Source organism: Sorex fumeus, unplaced genomic scaffold, assembly GCF_029834395.1.
Source record: "Sorex fumeus unplaced genomic scaffold, SorFum_2.1 ptg000054l, whole genome shotgun sequence".
NCBI classification, from domain to species: Eukaryota; Metazoa; Chordata; class Mammalia; order Eulipotyphla; family Soricidae; genus Sorex; species Sorex fumeus.
Genome location: NW_026606111.1, coordinates 44,662,481 through 44,684,652, shown reverse-complemented (window position 1 = coordinate 44,684,652; position 22,172 = coordinate 44,662,481). Strand labels below are relative to the sequence as shown.

General features: G+C 40.2%; 1 pseudogene; it reads left to right on the top strand.

Moving 5' to 3' along the window:
* Window positions 1-20,214: 20,214 nt before the first annotated feature.
* LOC130033704 (uncharacterized) lies at window positions 20,215-20,311 on the top strand (annotated as a pseudogene).
* The last annotated feature ends 1,861 nt before the right edge of the window (window positions 20,312-22,172 follow it).

The window sequence follows — 22,172 nt, the reverse complement described above, 5'->3', positions numbered from 1 at the left end:
GACTTCTGCTCAAATCTCTTCGATAACCATGTCCACTTGCCGACATACCAAATTCCACAGGATGGATATGTTGTTCCCAACGTTCTCCCTTCCGAAATCCGACACGCCATTTCATTGGTAAAGGAACAAACAGCACCCGGCCCAGACAAGGTCAGACCTGAACACCTGAAGAACCTGCAGTCAGTACTCATCAATACACTGGCTCGGCTCTTCACTCGCTACCTGTCTGAATGCAAGTTTCCGTCCCAATGGAAAACCAGTAGGACCATACTACTGTTCAAGAAGGGAGACATCCATGACATTGGCAACTATCGCCGGATCTGCCTATTGTCTGTCGTCTACAAGTTGTTCACTCGAGTCATCCTAAATAGGATTGGCAGAACACTAGATGAAGGACAACCATGCGAGCAAGCAGGGTTCCGCAAAGGATTCAGCACCATCGACCATATCCACACGATAACCAAGCTCATTGAGGTTTCTTGGGTGTTCAAGGTGCAGCTCTGTTTAACGTTCATTGATTAAAAGAAGGCCTTTGATTCTGTTGAGACGGAAGTGCTCACTGAAGCCCTAGCCAATCAGGGCATTCAAGCCCAGTACATCAGGATCCTCCGTGAGCTGTATTACAGTTTCACTAGCAGGATCTCACCATTCTACAAAGAAGTGATCGTTGATGTCAAGAGAGGGATGCGGCAGTGTGATACCCTTTCACTGAAACTCTTCAGTGCCACCCTCGAGAACATCTTGCGACGACTGGAATGGGAAGGAATGGGAGTGAAGCTAGATGGCCGGCAACTACACCACCTCCGCTTTGCTGATGACATTGTTTTAATAACACCAAACATCAGCCAAGCAGCACAAATGCTGGCCGACTTTGACCATGAGTGTGGAAAGTTAGGACTACAGCTGAGTCTTACGAAGACAATGTTTATGCGAAACAGCCTTGTTCCTGATGCCCCATTCGCTCTCAATGGAACGACCATCTCCGAATGCAACAGCTATGTGTACCTAGGTCGAGAGGTCAACATGACAAATGACTTGGCACCCGAGCTGTGTAGGAGGAAGAGAGAGGCTTGGAACGCCTTCAAGAACGTCGAATAAATAGCTAAGAGGAAGAAGAACCTCCGGCTCCAGGCACATCTCTTTGATTCCACTGTTCTTCCTGCATTAACATATGCCTCAGAGACCTGGGCCCTATGCAAACAAGATGGGAACAGTATTCAGGTCTCCCAAAGAAGAATAGAAAGAGCTATGCTTGGAATATCACGTTTCACTCAAATGAGAGACATAATCAAGAGTTCTTACATCCATCGCCGATCAAGAATCAGGGACGCTGTCTCTTATGCCAAGGTGTCAAAAATCAGATGGGCTGGTCACGTAATGAGATTTAGAGACGACCGCAGGACTAGAGCTGTTACCGACTGGATTCCACGGGATGTCAAAAGACCGCGTGGCCGCCCACCTTCCAGATGGTCAGACTTCTTCGTCAAGATCATGAATGATCGGTTTGAGGCCCTTCATGTTCCTGGATCGAACAGGTGCCATTGGGCTACACTAGCACGTGACAGGGACAAATGGAGACGTTACTGGCGCCCGCTCGAGCAAATCGACGACTAAGGGGAAGTTAAGTGATAAATGATAAAATGTTAAGGAACTATACAAAAAAACCCCTACAAACTCTACTTCACGAAATAAGAGAGTATACGAGGAAATGGAATCACATCCCATGCTCATGGATTGAGAGGATTAACACTGTCAAAATGGCAATACACCCCAAAGCTCTATAAAGATTTACTGCACTTCCTATAAGGATACCCATAACATTTTTCAAAGAAATAGATTAAACACTCTTGAAACTCATACACAACAATAACCTCCCATGAAGAGCTAAAGCAATATTTGGTAAAAAGAAGAAGGGAACAGCTTCCCCAACTTGCAACCCTACTACAAAGTCGTAGTAATCAAAATAACATGATATTCAGATAAAGACAGGCCTCACATCAATGGAATATAGTCAAATATCCTGACGCTGGCCCTCAGATTATTATTACCTAATCTTTCATAAAGGCTCAAGAAATATGAAGTTGAGCAAGGAAGTCTCTTCAACAATTGGTGCTGGGAAACCTGGACAGCGACATGCAAAAAAAAAAAAAATGAACTCAGACCTCTTTATAGTGCCAGGCACAAAGTCAGATCAAATGTATTAAAAACCTCAATATCATAGCTGAATTCTTAAGATATATGGAGAAAAATGTGGGACGATCCCTCCATGACATTAAAGCTAAGGGAAACTTCTAGAATGAAACACCACTGACCAAGGAAGAGGAAATGAAGATAAACAAATGAGACTACATTAAACTAAGACGTTTCTGCAACTTAGAAAAATGGTGACCATGCTAAAAAGACAGCCCTCATAATGGAGAAATATTATTTATGCACTACCCATAAAATTAACCTCAAAATTCTGACTGCTGTATCATTAAGAACACTAAATAGTTCCCGTGAATTTTATTCTTCTTCACATATATTTACTCTAAAATATTTTAGGTTTCATTTTAAACCACAGGTAAAAAATAAAAATTATAATTTTTTTAAAATTAAAAATAACCCCTATGCATAGCCAGGTGCGACCCAAAAAAAAAAACAAGAAAAACAAGCAAGCAAATAAGCAAGAAAGAAAGAAATTAAAAATTAAAAAATAATGCTGTTTGCAATGCTAAGGATCAATCCCAGATCATCATACAATGGAACGCAAATGCTCTATCCCTGAGTTATATCCCTGTTCTTAAACATTTAAAAAAGTCTTTTTTGATGTCTCATTGCATTTTATTTTTTAAAAAATGCTTTTCTTATTATACCTGGTCGCCATCATACCGCCTAATTCTTGACCTTTTCTTCACTTGTATATTTTACCTCTAAGATTCAGTAGTCATCTTATCCTTCCTATAGCCATGCTTTCCTTTGACAAACTTTCCAAGATCATGTCTGGCTTGCTTTAACATGGTATAAAATGGAAACGTTATTTTCTTTATGCTCTCACGCCAGAGGTGATGATGTTTTTGACCCAGGAGAACTCTTTTCTGGTGAGCTTCCTGGCTGTTTCTACTTGACTTCAAAATATCTAAAGGTAAGTCATCGTCTTTTTTTTTTTTGCGTTTTTGGGTCACACCTGACGATGCACAGGGGTTACACCTGGCTGTGCAGTCAGGAATTACTCCTCACGGTCCTTGGGGGGACCATACAGGATGCTGGGAATCTAACCTGGGTAGGCCGTGTGCAAGGCAAATGCCCTACCTGCTGTACTATAGCTCCAGCTCCACCCCCCTCCCCATAATTCATCATCTTGAGGGCCTCAGATTTTTACCTTTGATTTAGAAACTTCATCTTTACATTGACACAGTAAATTGAAACCACAGAATTGTTGAATGGCATGTTATAAGGGTAGCAGCCATGAGCAAACATTGATAACCCATGAGTTGGCATGAATGAATTCTGTCTCAGAGGCTTCACTTCTGAGGATACCTGTCACTACCTCCTTTCTGTTACGTATCCCAGGATCAGAATCTACATCAGGCCATCAGTAGAAATTGTCCACCCAAAAGCTAGCCTTCCACTGGGATCAGAATCCTTGATCCATGTAACTTGTAATTTTTCATTCATGATTTGTTGACCTTGTTTCAGGCAGAGGCATCCAGAGCATAAACTCAGCTTTCCAGTAGTTTCCACAGGAAATCCAAATACCTAAGAATGTTATCATTTCTGACACCACTGTTAAAGATTTTTTTGGAATCCCACGGTAAGATACTATCATTAATGTTATAATATTACTGTTCTCCATAGTCCAGATCTCCCCAAAGAACTCTCTACCCTCCTCACTCCAAGTATAGACTCCAGTTTATCATTCTCCTGAACGTACTTCTATTTGTTTCACTCAGGTTCTCCCCTAAAGTATACAAGTTAAGTTCATACCACTCCAAGTTCTTATTCCTAAACTACCAGAGTGGGCTTGGTCCTCAAGCTTGTGTTCTTCCTTAAAGAAATACCGTGCTTCCTTTCTGTATGTCACTCTTTGCTTGCTTTGTAAAACGAGTGTTCTCTCTTGAACATATATTCCATTCCACCCTATGCCTGTTTCACAAGTTTCTAAGTGTTGTTCAATAAAATCTATTGTTCTTCACAGCGGTAGGGCGTTCGCCTTACAAGCGGCCAACATGACCGACCCGAGTTCGATTCCTCTGCCACTCTCGGAGAGCCCGGCAAGCTACCGAGTGTATTCGATATGCCAAACACAGTAACAACAAAGTCTCCAATGGAGATGTTACTGGGCCTGTTCGAGCAAATCGACGATCAACGGGAGGGCCTTTACCTTTTCTTCACTGAACTAAAAATTTTAAAACAACAGAGCATTGTTAAAATCAATATTTGTATGTTTTAAACCCCAAATTTTGAAAATGAAAGGGTGTAAAGCAATGGAATCCTACTCAGTTGTATGAAGTGAAATCTTCTTATTATTTGTATAAAAAAATCATAACATGAGGATATTATGTTTAGTGACATAAGCCAGGCAGAAAAAGATAGGCATCATACAAGTTCATGCATATGTGGCATATGGAGAAAACAAATTAAAAGAATAAAATGAGACAGACAAACGTCTAAAACAATATTAATATTCTATGATTTATAATTCAATTAACAATGGTTCCTCATACACATTATTCCAACATGACACTCCTCATTCTCTCAAAAAATAAACCCTCCCTCTCCTCGAAACTCCCAGAATCCCTCAGTCCCAATCCCCTGACTCAATTGTGTGGATCAGTTCTCCCCTTACATTGCCCTTGAACCTTTGTTGCTACCTTGCTGTGTGTCTTTACATCCCACATATGAGAAAAATCTCTCTGTATCTGTTCCGTTCCTTAAGGCTAACGTTACATGCATGATATCCTCTAGTTTCATCCAATGTTAAAACAGCATGGTACTGGAACAAAGGGAGAACTACAGACCAATTGAACAGGGTTGAATACAATGACATCTCCCCTCAATCATGTGATCATCTAATCTTGGATAAAGGTGCAAGTAATGTGAAATGAAGTAAGGAAAGTCTCTTTAACAAATTGTGCTGGCATCACTGGATGGCTAAATGAAAAAAAGTGGGCTCAGAACTCTGCCTAACACCATGTACAAAAGTAAGATCAAAATGGATTAAAGACCTCAACATCAGACCAGAATCCATAAGGTGCATTGAAGACAAAGTTGGCAAAACCCTCCATGACATTGAAGCTAATGGTATCTTCAAAGATGCCACACCACTGGCCGAGCAAGTGAAAACAGAGATAGATAAATGGGACTATCTTAAAATACGATGCTTCTGCACCTCAAAAGAAACAGTGACCAAAATATAAAGACAGTCTACAGAATTGGAAAGGATATTCGCCCATCACACATCTGACAAGGGGTTGATATCAAGGATATATAAAATACTGGTTGACTCTACAAGATGAAAACATACAACCCCATCAAAAATTGGGGCAATGAAATGAAAAGAAACTTTCTCAAAGAAGAAATCCAAATGGCAAAAAAGCACATGAGAAAACGTTCTACATCATTAATTATCAGGGAGATGCAGATAAAAACCACAATGAGATACCATCTCACACCTCAGAGACTGGCCCACATTCAAAACAACAAAGAAACTGATGCTGGCGCGGATGTGGCGAGAAAGGGACACTCCTTCACTGTTGGTGGGAATGTCGACTCGTTCAGCCTTTCTGGAAAACAGTATGGACGATTCTCAAAAAATTAGAAATTGAGCTCCCATTTGACCCAGCAATACCACTCCTGGATATATATCCCAGAGAGGCAAAAATGTATAGTCGAAATGATATCTGCACTTGTTTGTTCATTGCAGCACTCTTTACAATAGCCAGAACCTGGAAGAAACCTGAATGCCCAAGAACAGATGAGTGGTTAAAGAAACTTCGGTACATCTACACAATGGAGTACTATGTAGCTGTTAGAAAAGATGCAGTCATGAAATTTATATACAAGTGGTACAACATGGAAAGTATCATGCTAAGCGAAATGAGTCAGAAAGAGAGGGATAGACATACAAATATTGCATTCATCTGGGGAATATAAAGAAACAAAATATGAGATTAATACCCATGAATAGCTGAGATCAACACCAGAGGATTACTCCATAGCTTAGAGGCCAGCCAGGCATTCTAGGGGAAAGGGCAGCTCAGATAGAGAAGGGAGCACCAAATAAAGTGTGTTTGGAGGATCCTCCCAGGAGGGGATGTGCATGTTGAAAGTAGACTATGGACTGAACATGTTTGCCACTCAAAGCCTCTTTTGCACACCACAAAACTCAAAAGGAGAGAGAGAACAGAAGGGATTGCCCTGCAACAGAGGCAGGGTAAGATGGGAGGGATGGGTGTGGGAGGATTATTATCCATGGTGGTGGAAAATGGGCACTGGTGGAGGGATGGGTATTTGATCATTTTATAATCGAAACCCAAGCAGAAAAAATTATAAATCTACTACTGTACCTCATGCTGTTTCACTAAAAATTAAAAAAAATAAATAATAAAAAAAAACTGTTCCATATGTGACTACTCTGTGAGAAATATTTCATCATTTAAAAAAAAGCATAGTAAACAGAAAAAAATGACATGTTAGTAAAACATTTTAATTAATTTTAAAAAACATATTTAATAAAACATTTAATTAGTTTAAAGCATGGAAATAGTGTTTTAATCATTAAAGTAAATTTAAAAATTAGAATAATACTTGGCAAAGCATAAATACGCAGCAAAAAAGTAGATGGTATATATCTTATTTTGAAATTTGTAACTGTAACAGATTGTCATTTTCCATTTCGAGGATGAGAAGAATCCATAGATTAGATTTGTTCACTCACAATGCTATATTCTCTCCTGGATGCCTATTTAAAAATACTTGCCAATGTTCCTCTTTCTAAACTTTTTGAGTACTACAGTCCTCTTTGCTATTGATAGATATTTCTCTTGTTTTATTTTGTTTTGTTTTGTTTTTTGTTTTATTTTGTTTTATTAGTTAAACACCTTGAGTTACAGTTGTGGACTTACAAGTTGTGTGCTTGTGTTTCAGTTATACAATGATCGAGTACCCACCCCAACACCAGTGCCCATTCGCCACCCCTACCACTCCCAGTATCCCTCACAACCCCCCATCCCCCATCCTGCCCTGCCTTTGTGGCAGCGCAGTCCTTTTTCGTCTATCTCTCCTTTTCGGTGCTGTGATCTGCAGGAGAGACTTTGGGTGGCAATCATGTTCTGTCTATAGACTGCTGTCAACATGCATCTCTCATTCTGGGTGGATCTTCTCAGAACCCTTTGTTTGGTGCTCCCTTCTCTATCTGAGCTGCCTTTACCCCTAGAGTGTGCGGATGGCCTCTAAGCCATGGAGTGAACAACCTGATATTTATCACAGCTATCCTTGGTGTTATTCTCTTAGTTTTCTAATTTTGTTACCCAGTTGAATGCAGTCTTTCTATGTCTGTCCCTCTCTTTCTGACTCATTTCGCTTAGCATAATATTTTCCACGCAGTAGCACTTGTAAGTAAATTTCATGACTTCATTTTTTTCGAACTGCTACATAGTACTCCATTGTGTAGATGTACCAAAGTTTCTGTAACCAGTCATCTGTTCTCAGGCATTCGGTTTTTTTCCATATTCTACCTGTTGTAAATAGTACTCCAATGAACAAATAAGTGAAGGTGTCATTTCGACTCTACTTTTTTGCTTCTCCGAGGTATATTCCCAGGAGTGGTATTGCTGGGTCAAATGGGAGCTCAATTTCTAATGTTTTGAGAATCATCCATACTGTTTTCCGAAAGGGTTGAGCCAGTCGGCATTACCATGAGCAGTGAAGGAGGGTCCCTTTGTCGCCACATCCTGTCAACACAGGTTGCTTTTGTTTTTTTGAATGTTGGCCAGTGTCTGTGGTGTGAAATGATATCTCATTGTTGTTTTGATCCGCATCTCCCTGATGATTAATGATGTAGAGCATATTCTCATGTGTCTTTTGGCATTCGGATTTCTTCTTTGAGAAAGTCTGTTCATTTCGTTGCTCCACTTTTTGATGGGGTTGGATGTTTTCTTCTTGTGGAGTTCAACCAGTACTTTGTATATACTTGATATCACCCCCTTTTTCAGATGTGTATTTGGAGAATATCCTTTCCCATTCTGTAGACTCTCTCTGTATTTTAGTCATTGTTTCTTTTAAGGTGCAGAAGCTTCTTAGTTTAAATATTCCCATTCGTCTATCTCTGTTTTCACTTGCTTGGCCAATGACATGACATCCTTGAAGATACCATTAGCTTCAATGTCATGGAGGGTTTTGCCAACTTTGTCTTCAATGTACCTAATGGGTTCCGGTATGATGTTTAGGTCTTTGATCCATTTGGATCTTACTTTTTACATTGTGTTAGGCAGGGATCGAAGCCCAGTAGTTTGCATGTAGTCGTCCAGTTTTGCAAGCACCATTTGTTAAAAAGACTTTCCGTACTCCACTTCACATTTCTTGCCCCTTTCTCAAAGATTAGATGGTCATATGTTTGAGGGGAGATGTCAGTATATTCAACCCTGTTCCATAGGTCTGCAGCTCTGCCTTTGTTCCAGTATAATGCTGTTTTAATTATTACTACTTGTAGTAGAGTTTGAGGTTCGGGAGGTTAATTCCTCACATTTTCTTTTTCCCCTAGAATTGCTTTAACTATTCCTGGGGGCTTATTGTTCCATATAAATTTCAGGAGTGTTTGCTCCAATTCTTTTAAGAATGTCATGGGTATCCTAATAAGGATCGCATTGAATTTGTACAGTGCTTGGGGATGTATTGCCATTTTGACAATATTAATTCTCCTGATTCATGAATAGGGGATATTTTTCCATTTCCTCGCGTCCTCTTTTATTTTAAAGAAGGAGCGTTTTGTAGTTTTCTTTATATAGTTCCTTTACTTCCTTAGTTAAACTAATTCCTAGGTAGTTGATTTTCTGGCATACAATTGTAATGGGATTGTTTTCATCTTGTCATTTTCTTCTCTTTCACTATTTGTGCATAATAAAGCCATGGACTTTTGGGTATTTATTTTATACCTGTAAATTTACTATCGAGTTTATCATTTCTAGGAGTTTCTTGGTAGAGTTTTTAGGGTACTCTAAGTATAGTATCATATCACTTGCAAATAGTGAGAACTTGATTTCTTCCTTTCCTATTTGGATGGACTTAATCTTTTTTTCTTGCCTACTTGCTATTGCTAGTATTTCCAGTATTATGTTGAACAGCAGTTGAGAGAGTGGGAATACTTATCTCGTTCCTGATCTTAGGGGGAATGCTCTCAGTTTTTCCCCATTAAGAATTATGCTTGCTGTATGCTTGTGGTAGCTGGCTTTAACTATATTGGAGAAAATTCCCTCTATCCCAAATTTGGCGAGGGTTTTCTTCAAAAAAAAATGCTGGATCTTGTCAATTGCTTTCTCTACATCTGTTGATATGATCACATGATTTTTATCTTTTGTTTTGTTGATGTGATGGATTATGTTGATTGATTTCCGATTGTTAAACCATCCTTGCATCCCCGGGATGAATCCCACTTGGTCATGGTGTATGATCTTTTTGATGAGTTGTTGAATTCTATTTGCTAGTATTTTGTTCAGAATCTTCTCATCCATGTTCATCAGTGATATCGGCCTGTAGTTTTCTTTTCTCATGGTGTCTTTGTTTCCCTTTTGTATTAGAGAGATATGGGCTTCATAGAAACTGTTTGAGAGAGTATCTGTTTTTTCAATTTCCTGGAAAAGTTTGAGAAGTACTGGCAGTAGATCCTCTTAAGATGTTTGGAAAAATTTGGTAGTGAATCCATCTGGACCTGGGGTTTTGTTTTGGGGAAGAATTTTAATTACAGTTTCTATTTCCTTGATGTGACTAGGTGTATTCAGGTATTCTATATCTTCTTGACTCAGCTTTGGGAGATTATAGGAATCCAGGAATTTGTACATTTCTTCTAACTTCTCTTTTTTCTTGGCATACAGACTTTCAAAGTAGACTCTGATGATCTTTTGACTTTCTTTGGTTTCCGTTGTGATATCGCCATTTTTATTTCTGCTTCGGTTTATTAGTGTTCTCTCTCTCTGTTTCTTTGTGAGTGTTGCTAGTGGTTTATCTATCTTGTTTATTTTCTCAAAGAGCCAGCTCTTGGTTTCATTGATCTTTCGGATTGTTTCTTAGGTTTCCATGTATTGATTTCTGCTCTAAGTTTTATGATCTCTTTCCTTCTGCCCGATTTAGGCTCCTACTCTTGATCCTTTTCTAAGATCTTGAGCTATGAAGTCAAGTTGCTTATGTGCATCCTTTCTTCCGTCCTTAGATATGCTTACAGAGCTATAAATTTTCCCCTTAATAGGGCTTTAGCTGCATCCCATAAGTTCTGGTAGTTCGTGTCTTCATTCTCATTTGTTTCTAGGTATCTTTTGATTTCTTCCTAGACGTGCTTCCTGACCCACTCATTGTTCAGCAGTGACTTGTTTAGTATTCAGGTGTTCGTGTCTGTGTGTGATTCACATCTATCCTCAGTGCATCATGGTCTGAAAAAATTGTTGATACTCTTTCTATCTTCCTGATTCTATTGAGGTATGTTTTGTGACCTAGCACATAGTATATTTTGGAAAATGTTCCATGGGCACTGGAGAAGAATGTGTATTCTCTTTTTGGGGGATGTAAATTCCTGTATAGGTCTATAAGTCCTTTCTCTTCTATTTCTTAATTCAAAGTCAATTTTTCCTTGCTGAGTTTTATTCTTGTTGATCTATCCAGAGGTGATAAGGCGATGTTGAAGTCTCCATCTACTCTTGTGTTGCTAGCACTGTCCTCTTTAAATTTTGTTAGCAGTTGTTTTAAATATCTAGCTGTTCCTTCATTAGGTACGTATACATTTAAGAGTATGATTTCTTCCTGTTGTATGTATCACTTGATGAAGAGAAAGTGGCCTTCGCTGTCCCTTCTAATCTTTTTCAGCCTGAAATTAATGTTGTCGGATACTAGTGTGGCCACCCCAGCTTTTGTGAGGGAACTGTTTGTTTGCAGGATTGTTTTCCATCCTTTCACTTTGAGTCTGTGTTTGCTCTGATTGTTCAGATGAGTTTCTTGTAGACAGCAGAATGTTGGGTTCTGTTTCTGGATCCATTTTTCCACTCTGTGTCTCTTGGTTGTTGCATTTAGACCATTGACATTAAGGGAGATTATTGTCATGGGGTTTTGTGCCATCTTCCTGTAGGAGTTGATTGTGTTTACACGTGTTTTCCTTATCTTATAGGAGCCCCTTTAGTCCTACTTTTAGATTTGGTTTGGAGTATATGAAGTTCCTGAGCTTGTGTTTATCTAAAAAGTGGTGTATTGTTCCATCGAATTTGAGTAAGAGTTTAGTTGGATAGAGTATTCTCGGTGAGGCGTTCATTTCATTGAATTTTTTCACTATATCCCACCATTTCCTTCGGGCTTAGAGTGTTTCCACTGATAGGTCAGCTGTGAATCTAATGGGTGCTCCTTTGTATGTAATTTCCTTCTTTGACCTTGCTGCTTGTAATATTGTGTCTCTGTCCACAGCATCCATCGTTCTGACTATGATATGCCTTGGAGTGTTTTTTCTGGGGTCTCCTTTAGCTGGTACCCTTCTGGCTCCTTTGATCTGGATGTGTGCTTTCCTTAACTCTGGGGACTTTTCAGCAATGATTTCTTTGAATCTAGCTTTTTTCATTGGGGTTTTCTCCCTGTCCTTCTGGTACTCCAATGATTCTAATGTTGTTCCTCTTGGCGTCATCCCCTAGGTCTTTGATTCTCCTTAGAGCCATTTTGAGGTCTTTACCTATTGCTTGTTGTTCCCGATGGGATTTCTGTTGCTCATCTTCAAGCTTGCTGATCCTCTCTTCAGCTGCACTTGTCCTATTGTTAAGGGCACTTACTGTCTTTTTAATTTCATCCACTGAATCCTTTATTTGTGACTCTCCTTTTTGTAGCTTTTCTTAAATTCTGTTCTCTTTTCTTCCTGTATTTACTTGACTATCTGTTCCATTGTTTCTTTCATTTCTTCTTTTAGTCTTTGGATATCTCTTCCATTGATTCTTTGAGTAGATCCTTGAACACCCTCCGCATTTTATACTGGAATTCCTTATCAAAGAGAGCGCAATTGTGGACAACCTCGGTTAAGGATTCGGGATTCTTTTCTTCATATTCTCCTTGTGGTAGAGATTTGCGCTGTTTCTTCATGTTGTTATGGTAACGTAGAGGTAGACTCCTGAAATCACAGGTACTGTTCCCTCTTACCATGGGAAAGGATTTTGGATAAGGTTTGTCGATGGTAGCCAACCTTCTCCCATTCTAGATTCCGACCTTCTTCTCAATCAGGTCTTATTCTTTGTTTTAAAACTAACATTGAGTGAAGCTTTGGAGGAGGTACTTTTTACATTTGTGCTTGTACATCACATTTCATACTGGTCGTTTATTAGAAATGGAGTAGGCGAGTGGGATGTTGTTTAATTCTAGTAGAGGTGGTCAGATATTCTTAGCCAGTACTAGGCGTCAAAGTGAGGGATGAAAGTCCTGAGTGCCCAGATTGGGAAATATAACTGTGGCTGCCCACCCAGGAGGTGGCCACGCCCACTTCTGGGAGGCCACTCCCCCTACATGGCGGACATGCCCCTGTCTGATCGCAGGTTCACTCCCACCCAGGATCCTGGAATGTAGGAGGGGCGATGGAAAATCCCATGGAGCTGCTGCAGGTGTCCCCTGATGGAGGGTGTCCAGTTCTGCAGGAAAATGCGCAGGGCTGGGCGTGAGGAGCAGTGAAGCTGGCTTATGCTCCCCCTACCCACCTGGAGGGGAGGGGCTGATTAGGTGATGGACAGTCCCATGGAGCTGCTCTAGGTGTCTGGAGAAGGTGTCCCCCTGTGGAGGGTGTCGAGTTCAGGGGGAAAAGATGCGGGGCTTGGTGAATAGCAGACTATACATTAAATTTGGGGCTTTCAAAAATTATATAGGAATTAGCACCCTTAACCTCTATGCTACTCAAGAATCAGTTATATGTTTTACTTTTCTTCCTTTTTTTCGGGAAGGGAGCGCACCCGTATGAGTTCCGGGCTCACTTCTGACTTTCTATCCAGAGATTACTTCTGGCAGGCTCAGGGTTCAGGGGATTGAACTCAAATTATCTGCATACAAAGTAAACACCCTCTGCATACTGCACTACCTCTTTGGCCCATATGTTTCTTTTTTAAATAACATTTTAGTAAAACATTTTTAATAAATTTTTTTAAAAAAAATTTTAATAAAACATTTCATTAAAAGTTTAATGTTGGCAAATACTGTTTTAATCATTAAAGTAAATATAAAATTAGAATAATACTTGGTAAAGCATAGTAACACAGCAGAAATAGACGTATATATCTTATTTGTAAATTTTTAACTGTAATACATTGTCCTTTTCCATTTCAAGGATGAGATGTATCCATAGAGTAGATTGGTTCACTCACAATACTATATTATCTCCTGGATGCTTTTTAAAACTACTTGCCATGTGCCTGTTTCTAAACTTTTTGAGTACTAAAGCCCTCTTTACTATTGTTAGATCTTTCTCTTGTTTTATTTTTACTTTATGTTCCAATCTTAATACTACCACCATCTACTCAGTCAACCTAGCTAAACCCTAAGGTCTCTTCCACTTTCTCCTGCACAAGTTTCTGCTTTCTGACAAAAGGGAGGACCTCAGAATGCTGACATCAATCTTATACCCAGGGCCGCAGGAGATAGTGTAGTGCTTATGGAACTTGTCTCACATTCACTAAATTTGACTCCCAGCACCACCTGATTGCCAGATTATCAAAGGCCTATAGCCTCGGAGGATACCAAACACCATGGCCACGTTTTCTGAGAATTGTCTGTGGGGCCCCCACACCTCCTGAGCATTGCTTTAGAGACTCTCCCAGCAACCAAAAATATATAATTCCCCAGAAATATGTATTTGTTTTAAATAGGGACCCTCACTTGAGGTGAGGTTCACAAGGAAATATTGCATGAAAACATAAATCAAAGAGTAGGGGAGACAGTGTAAATCATGTGAGTACAGATCATATATTTGGTGAAATGTGTTAAGATTCAGATGCCCAAGTCTTCGCACCAGGGATATTCCTTCAAAAATACCCCCAATATACTGGAAAGGTTCTAGAACATTAGATGACTAAAACTCAATTATGAGCAACTTTGTAATTGTGTATCTCTTAGTAATTCTAATTGTTAAAGTAAATTTTAAATACACCCATCAAAGTTACCTTTTTACCACTAAATGGGAAAGATACTTTCTAATACTTATCCTCACCAAAAGCTCAACAGAGTGTGACACTTGCCAGGAAGTGTCCTCCCTTGCATTTTTCTCATGATACTTATTAGTACTTCACTCTTCTGTTTCTTCCCTCTTCTCATGCCAAATCTTTCTGTCTCCCTTGAAAGCTCCTCAAACATTATCCATTCAACATTGATGCTCTTTGCCACTTGCTCCTCTTGATTTCTTGTGCATGAACTGATTCTAAAACATAACATACCTGCAATTACAGTATTCTTGCCAAAGACAGTCATTGATATATCTTTGGATTTAGCATTCTTCAAGCTATTGGCACACAGGTGAGTAACGTGTTTTTTTACTACTGAGAAAACAAAAATAGATATGCTGGGTTTTAAAGTTCTACCAGTAGTCTGAGATACAAATGAAGGATATATATTTTTAAATTTTTATTGAATATCTGTGAGATTTACCATTGCAAAGCTATTCATAATTTGCTTCCAGTCATACAACGATCCAACATGCTTCCCTCCACTAGTGTACATTTCCAACCACCAATGTCCCTGGTTCCCTACAACATCCCCCAACACCCTACCCCCACTCCCAGCCTGTCTCTATGGCAGGCTCTTTAATTCTTTCTCTCTGTCTCCTTTTCATTTTGTGCATTATGGTTCTCATACAGTTACTAAGATTTCATCATGTTTGTTCAAGGAATTTAGTATTTTTATTGGGGGGTCACACCCGGCAATGCTCAGGACTTACTCCTGGCTCTGCACTAAGGAATTACTCCTGGTGGACCTCAGGGGACCATATTGGATGCTGGGATTCCAACCCGGGTCGGCTGCAAGCAAGGTAAACACCCTACCCACTGTGCTATCGCTTCAGTCCTGGAATTTAGTATTTTTATCAGGAAGTTAAGGCTGGAGCCGCTTTGAGCCTCACTTATGCTGAGGCTTCCATAAGTACAGGGCAGTGAGAGTGGGCTGCCCACCCTGACTCAGAGAAAGCCTGGAGATTTCAGTCACAAAACCCGCATATCCGAATTTTCAGCTGTCATATTTCAGTGTTTGGCATATCGAATACTCTCGATAGCTTAATGGGCTCTCCGAGAGAGGCGGAGGAATCGAACTCGGGTTGGCCACGTTGGCCGCTTGTAAGGCGAACGCCCTACCGCTGTGCTATCGCTCCAGCCCACAGTAACAACAAAAGTCTCCAATGGAGACGTTACTGGGCCCGCTTGAGCAAATCGACGATCAATGGGAGGGCCTTTACCTTTACCTATATTTCAGTGAAATCCATCCTGAGATGGATTTATTTATGGGTCTCTGAAGCAAGACCAATACATTAGCTTGTTTAGCTGAGCCAGGGGTGGTTTGTTAACATGGCTCCCACATATCTTTTCGGAGTTTAATTTCTCGGGAAACTTACTCCTGAGGTGTTGGGATCCAGCTAGAGGCACAGTGGAAATCTGGGGTTATCAGGCAGCATGAAGGCACCATCAGACTGTAGATGCACTAACCTTGAGGGTTCAGGTTGACTTCTTGGAGGCACTGAACCCCCAGACTAACAAATATTCACTGAATTAATGAATAATAAACATTTTCAAAATGTGTCATTTTATTGCATTTTAGAAGGGTAACTTCTAACAGGGAAATAATATTCATGGTATAATCAAGACCTCTCATTCATTCTTAATATATTTAATAAAAGCTATACATTTTAGAAATTAATACAAAGAAATTCTTTATATTATCTGTCTTCATAGTTTACTTTTAAATTACTCAGATATCACCGTTTATACCACTGTTCTTAGCATAGAAATTTACAGATAGAAAGTGTTAAGTAAAAATTCATTTTTGGGGCTGGAGCAATAGCACAGGGGATAGGGCGTTTGCCTTGCACGCAGCCAACCTTGGTTCGATTCCCAGCATCCCATATGGTCCCTCGAGTACTGCCAGGAGAAATTCCAGAGTGCATGAACCAGGAGTAACTTCTGAGCATCGCTGGGTGAAACCCAAAAAGAAAAATATTCATTTGGGCACTTCTGTGAATATAGTACTGGAAGTACTTGCAATAGCAGTCAGATAAAAAAAATATTAAAGGCATTCATGTAGGAAATGTAGAAATCAGGCTCTCACTATTCACAGAAGATGTGATATTATATTTAGAGAATTCTAAAACCTCTACCAAAAAACTCCTAGAAACAACTTATATAGTAAAGTTGCAGGCTATAAAATCATTACCCAAAAGTCTATGGCTTTTCTATATGCAAATAATGAGAGAGAAGAAAGTGACATGAAGAAAGCAATCCCATTCACAATCATGCCTCAGAAAATCAAACATCTCGGCATCAGCTTAACTAAGGAGGGAAAGGACCTATACAACAGGAAATAAGAGGAAACGAGGAAATGAAAACACCTCCTGCTCATGGATTGGGAGAATTAACATTGTCAAAATGGCAATACTCCCCAAAGCATTGTACAAATTCAATGTGATCCCTATAAAGTTACACATAACATTCGTCAAAGAAATTGATCAAGCGCTCCTGAAATTCATATGTAACAACAAACGCCCTCGAATAGCTAAAGCATTTCTTGGGAAAACGACGATGGGAGGCCTCAGCTTCCCCAATCTCAAACTCTACTACAAAGCGATAATAGTTAAAACTGCATGGTACTGGAACAAAGGCAGAGCCGCCTACCAATGGAACAGGATTGAATATACTGACACACACCTTCAAATATATGTTCAAATAATCTTTGATAAGGGAGCAGGAAATGTGAAGTGCAGCAAGAAATGCCTCTTTAGCAAATGGTGCTGGAAAAACTGGACTGCTACATGCAAAAAAATGGGCTCAGACCTCTACCTAACTGCATGCACAAAAGTCATATTAAAATGGGTCAAAGACCTCAACATCAGAACAGAATTCATCAGGTACATTGAAGACAAGGTCAGCAAAACCGTCCACAACATTGAAGCTAAAGGTATCTTCAAAGATAACACACCACTGCCAAAAAATTGGAAACACAGATAAACAAAGGGGACTATCTTAAATTAAGAACCTTCTGCACCTCAAAAGAAACAGTGACCAGAATACAAAGACAATCTACAGAATGGGAAAGGATATTCACCCAATACCTATGTAATAAGGTGTTCATATCAAATATATACAAGGCACTGGTTGAACTGTACAAGAAGAAATCGTCCAATGCCATCAGAAAATGGGGTGATGAAATTAACAGAAACTTTCTCAAAGAAGATACCGAATGGCCAAAAGGCACATGAAAAATGCTCATCATCACAAATCATCAGGGAAATGCAGGTCAAAACTACAATGAGATTATCACCTCACACCACGGAAACTGGCCCACATCCAAAAGAACAAAAGCTACTGGTGTTGCCGTGGATGTGGGGAAAAAGGGACTCTCCTTCACTGCTGGTGCGAATGCGGACAGGTTCAGCCATTTTGGAAAACAGTATGAATGGTTCTCCGAAAACTAGAAATTGAGCTCCCATTTAATCCAGCAATATCATTCCTGGGAAGATAGCCTGGAGAGGCAAAAAAGTACAGCCGAAATGACATCTGCACTTGTATGTTCATTGCTGCACTGTTCACAATAACCATAATCTGGGGGAAAAAAATCCCTAGTGTCCAAGAACAGATGACTGGTTAATGATAGTTTATTTATCTACACAGTGGCATACTATGAAGCTTTTAGAAAAAAAGAAGTCATAAAATTTGAATGAAAGTGGATCAATATAGAAAGTGAAATGAGTCAGAAAGCGAGGGACAGACATAGAAAGATTGTACTCATCGTGGAATATAAAGTAACAGAATGGGAGATTAATACCCAAGAATAGAGTGATAAGGACTAGGAGGTTTGCTCCAGGCCTTGGAAGCCGGCATCACATGCTGGGGGTAAAGGCAGCTCAGACAGAGAACAGAATACCAAGTAAAGGGTGTTTGGAGGACCCAGTTGAGTTGGGAGATTCATGCAAGAGTAGACCATAGACCCATTCTTTCTCCCCCACCGAGTCCACAATTTGACCCCCACAAGTGGCTCTCCAGAACCACCATGGCCCCAGAGGCAGATGGACCCAATTCGGAACCCAGCGGCTTTTGGCCGAAATGTGGCTGAACTATGCATTAAACTATGTCACCATTCTACACCAGGTGGGAAAGGGTGTTTGTCCCTTCTGCCTTTATCTCCCCTGGCAGCACAATGGCAATCACCTCAGAGACTATTGGATAGCCAGGTATGAGCTAGCGGTGACAGGGCTACTACAGCCTCGTGGGATGGGGGTGGGGGGTAGAAACAGCCCATTCTTCCTGCCCCGCCAAGACCATGAGTTGCCCACCATGAGCAGCTCTCTGGCTTGTCCATGGCCCCAGAGAACCAAATAGAATGCCCTGCCACAGAAGCAGGGTGGGGGGCATGTTGGGAGGAATACTGGGTTCATTGGTGGTAGAGAATGATTTCCATGAGCAGGCACCAGTAACATCTCCATTCGTCCTAGCCCTGAGATTTTAGCAAGTGCCACATTGGAGGCTCTTTCACGGTCAGGGAAATGAGATCCATTATTGTTAGTGGGTTTTGGCATGTAGAATTCACCACGGGGAGCTTGCCAGACTCTGCCATGTGGGCAAGATACTCTCGGTAACCTGCCAGGTTCTCCAAGAAAGAGAACTGGACAAAAAGAGTTGTTGAATTATCAACAAGATCCAGTCTCTGGATCTTGGCCATTCATGGGACTACATGGCTCCAAGGGCAGTTCGTGGGTGTAACACTTAGCTACTGGAAGATGAGGGATCTGGATGAGGAGTCCCAGTCTTGATCCGAGCAGCCTTGGATGTCTCCGCCCCGGGTCCTGCACACCTGGGATCCTCTGCCAGTTCCTTCATGCATGAGGCTCCTTCAAGCTTGGGGAGAGTGGTCTAAAGCGTACCTATGGCTGGTTGCAGAGGTCTGCAGCTGCCGGAGCTCTGCTTGGGGTGGTGAGGGAACCTCACCAACAAGGGCAAAGGGCCCTCAGTGAGGAAAGCCAGATGCGGGGTCAGGAGACTGTCATTTTAGACATATTTGGAATTAATTTTAGATCGAAAAGTACACATCATTCAAACTGCTGTATATGCTTAGCAATAAATTATTATACACTTCTTCAATGACCTAAGAAAACCCCCTCTGCTCAGAGAACTCGATTTTTAATTACAGGTGTGCTTTGCCCATGTGGAACGACAGAGAATCACTATGAGTAGATAAAAAACTCACTATACACACGAAGATGCACACAGGTTACTTTGAGACATCTGTTTTGTTAATGTTTGTTGGCCATTATACTTCACTGAGACCCTTTTTTCTGTCCTTTGCAGGAGCCTCATGAATCTCACCTTCCGTTCAAGTTGAACTTGTAATAAGGTGGAATTAAATCATCAATATGCTTCTCACCTCTTCCTTCAGGAGAAAAATCCTACTTACATTCAAGGTGGTCAAAGTGCAGACAATGCCATCCACCTTTTTCTGGAGATGTACACAGGACCGAGGTGAGAACAGCAAAAGGCTCTATTTTAATGGTCTTAATGAAGGTTTCAGGGAAGGGCATTAAACAAGACTGATTCACCATCTTCCAAAAGAAATAATGTGCACAGCTGACGCCCTGGGTATGGTAAAAGAGAATATGGTAAAAACCATACTTTTTCTTCTGGGACATTAAGGTTCTAAATCTATAGCTTCAAGCTGCTTTGAAATACCTACCTTGATTAGGAATCACCCTCAGCCATAGGAGTGAGTAAGGACAACACTCAAAAAAATCAGAAGAGAAAAATAGGGAAAAAAAACAACTCATACTCAGTTTGGCAACACATGTACTAAAATTGAAATGATACAGAGATTAGCATGGTCCTTGAACAGAGATGACATGCAAACTTGTAAAGTGTTCCACATTTTTGTTGCAAGAAGAATTAACAGGGCTACATTAATCTAAGACAAGCCCCACAAGTACTCCAAATTTTGACATAAAGTTAGCACAAATCCCCATCACAATGATCTCTCTCAATGTCAATGGACTAAATGCAGCAATTCAAAGGCAGAGGATGGCAGGATGAATTAGAAAACTGAACCCAACATTCTGCTGCCTGCAAGAAACACATCTGAATAATCAAAGAACACATGGGCTCAAATTCAAAGGCTGGGAAACCAATTCTTCGAGTAAAGAACACCTCCAAATATCTGGAGTGGCCATACTAGTATCAGACCACATGGACTTCAGGCTAAAGGTTATAAGAGACAGTGTAGGTCATTTCTTAATGATCATGGTATCTGTACATCAGAAAAAACTCACCCTCCTCAATGTATATGCTCCTAATGACAGACCAGCAAAATATGTAAAAACAAGTTCTAACAGACTTAAAGAAAAACATTGATAGCAACACAATACTAGATGGAGATTTGAAAGTACTTTCTCACTTCTCAATATATTAAACAGACAAAAACTCAGCAAGAAAATATTTTATTTGAGGGAAGTAGTGAACAACCATTGGCTTAGAATAGAAATCAAAGAGGAAATAAAAAGATTCCAGAAACAAATGAGAATGAGGAGCTACCAGAACTTGTGGGGCACAGCAAAAGCAGTGTTAAGAGAAACGTTTTTAGCTCTGCGAAATTCATCAGGAAGAGAGAAAGGGCCTACAAAAATAACTTACAGTTCAAGATTTTGGAAAATGACCAATTAAAGGAGTCCAAGCTAGGCAGGAGGAAGGAAATAATAAACCCTGGAGCAAAAATCAATGAGCTAGAATCCCAAAATACAATCCAGAAGACCAACAAAAAGCAAGACATGGTTCTTTGAGAAAATAAATAAGATCAATAAACCATAAGCAAGACTCACAAATAATCAAAGAGAACGAATCCTAATAAACGAATCAGAAATGCAAAGGGGGACATCATAATAGAAACTACAGAAATCCAGAGGATCATCATTGATTATTTTGAGAATCTTTACAGCAGGAAATGAGAGAATCTTGAATAAATGGATAAATTACTGGATTCCAATTACCTCCCAAGGCTGAACCAAGAAGATTTCGAATATGATAGCACAGCGGTAGGGTGTTTGCCTTGCACGCAGCCAACATGTCCGACCCGAATTCAATTCCTCCGCCCCTCTCGAGAGCCCGGCAAGCTACCGAGAGAGTATCTCTCCCGCAGGGCAGAGCCTGGCAAGCTCCCCGTGACGTATTTGATATGCCAAACACAGTAACAAAAAAGTCTCCAATGGAGACGTTACTGGGCCCGCTCGAGCAAATCGATGAACAAAGGGAGGGCCTTTACCTTTTACCTTTATCACTACCAAGCAAATTGAAATGATAATAAAAAGTATCCCCTAAAACAGGAGCCCAGGCCCAAATGGATTCACTAATGAAATATTTCAAACCTTTAAAGAGGACCTGATGCCAACATTTTTTAAGATTTTCCAGGAAGTTAAAGAAACAAAAATACTACCAAACAGTTTCTATGAGGCAAAGTTCATCCTGATACTCAGATCAGACAGAGAAACCACAAAAAAAAGATAATTACAGATATTTCCTTGATAAATACAGATGCAAAGATCCTTAAGAAAATAACAGCAAAGAAAATCCAGAAACTCAACAAATGATCACACACTAAGACCAAGTAGGTTTATCTTGGGATGCAAGGATGACTTAACATTCTCAAGTCAATCAACAGAATACACCATCTCAATAAAATAAAGATAAAAGTCATATGATCATATCAATAGATGTAGATAAAGCATTTGATGAGATCCAGCACCC